Below are 1,881 nucleotides of genomic sequence, written 5' to 3'. Positions count from 1 at the left end.
TGATGTCATCAACGTGCTAAAGACAGCACCCATGTCCAGTTGGTGCTGATGCCTCTGTGAATTTCTTTATGGTTGTGGTTAATGTGTGTGTGTGTGTGCGTGCGTGCACCTGGTATTACTCGCACTGTGGGCACCAAAACCTGTTTACACACTCATACTGTGAGTACCTGTCCTACCTAATAAGCCCCTTTTTCACCAAAGGAACAATTCCCAGGGCAACAGGAACAGTTTGCAGAACTTAGCTCCTCTCTTTCCGCCAGAGGAATCAGGGCCTAAATTTAATTAGGGTGCATAGTTCAACCCCTAAGAGAAACACTCTAGTCAGGGGGTAGTACTTTCTGAAGGACCAGGAGCTGTCCAGTAAAGCCTGCTGAATGTTACTTATTGGTCAAATACCACACGGCATTTTACACCAGAGTCCTGCACCTGCAAAAATTATGTGCAACCGGTAAAAAATGTGTTTATATTAACTTACGGGTATGGCACAGGTAAAAATAGACTAAATGTGGGTGGGTAGTGGGACAAATAAACAGTTAACATTTTAAGAATGAATAAAGGTGCTGCTTCTTTTAAACATCTAATCCAGCATAATTTTATTAATACTAAATAACCAATACATTTTTTTGAAGGCCTATGGCACAACCTTAGACCCCTCAACTCATGCCTGACTAATGGGACATTAAAGAAGACATCTCTCACATATCAATGTAGGCTAGGCGTCAGTGAATCAAAGTGGACAACCTGCAGTAAATGGCCAGTGGTGGACAATATATCGTATTTTAGAAGGCTACACTGGACATATGGGAGAAAATCATTGTGGTTACAGACTGTGAGAACAATGTTATCATCGGATTTCCTGAATATAAAACGTGCCAAAAAGTGTTAGCAGTTGATAGCTGCAAACCAGGAATGTCATCATGAAAGGAAACAGCTGCAGAGCCCGGGTGCTGTGTCCATCAACAAAAACCTTTTCAAGAACACAACTCTCAAGCACTTTAAAGTAAGTGACTGCGTAGCTTAAAGTCTATTTTAATTACAAGTACAGTTCATAAAGGTTAAGCCTTTTCTTTCGCGGCAGCATTTTGAGTCAGAAATACATGCATTCATTACATTTCGTCTGGATTATTGTAATGCATTATATTTTGGGCTCAGTCAGACGTCCCTTGCCCGCTTTCAGAGAGTCCAAAATGCTGCTGCTCGTCTACTGGTTGGAGGGCGCAAAAGGGACCATATCACACCCATTTTGGCTTCTCTACATTGGCTGCCAGTGTGTTTTAGAATTCATTTTAAGATTCTTTTATTTGTTTTTAAGTCTTTAAATGGTCTGGCCCCCCTTTATCTTACAGAATTCGAATCAGTATGAGCCTCTGTCTTGTTGAGCCTTTGTTTTATGATGGGTGGTTGTTTTAAGTGTGATGTTGTTTAATTGTTGCTTGTTTTATTTTGTTTTAATGGGTTTTGTGGATATTGTGTTAAGCACTTTGGTCAGCTCTGGCTGTGTTAAATGTGCTATATAAATAAAGTTGTTGATGATGATGATGATGAACATGACTACACAGCATAAAAGTCTCATTCCTGCAAATTGCTACCATACTTAGCAATGAAAGGCATCATGTAGCATGCTACATTCCAAGAGGAATCACATTTTATCCACACTTTTTTTGGAAACTTCTTTCACATTTCAAATCAGAACACATCCAGACTCCTTTAGCTAAAAGTACTGATGAAGAAACTTCACCAAAAAAAAAACAAAAAACATTACTATGCTATTGTACTTGAATCTTCAGCTCGCTGCTGAATTTGCCCATCTACACAGTTTGCTAAGCACATTCTCATTCAAAGACAGCTGTGAGCAAATAAAGATGACAGCCAACACTCTTT

General features: G+C 39.6%; 1 protein-coding gene across 1 annotated transcript in view; it reads right to left on the bottom strand.

Moving 5' to 3' along the window:
* stat2 (signal transducer and activator of transcription 2) overlaps nucleotides 1-1,881 on the bottom strand; it is a 13,619-nt gene that overhangs the window by 7,744 nt on the left and 3,994 nt on the right. The gene's annotated exons all lie outside the window — the stretch shown is intronic.

The sequence above is a fragment of the Monopterus albus genome, unplaced genomic scaffold (genome assembly GCF_001952655.1).
Source record: "Monopterus albus unplaced genomic scaffold, M_albus_1.0 scaffold18.1, whole genome shotgun sequence".
Lineage (NCBI taxonomy): Eukaryota > Metazoa > Chordata > Actinopteri > Synbranchiformes > Synbranchidae > Monopterus > Monopterus albus.
The sequence above is the reverse complement of the archived record's forward strand: the minus strand, read 5'-3'. Positions and strand labels throughout refer to the sequence as shown.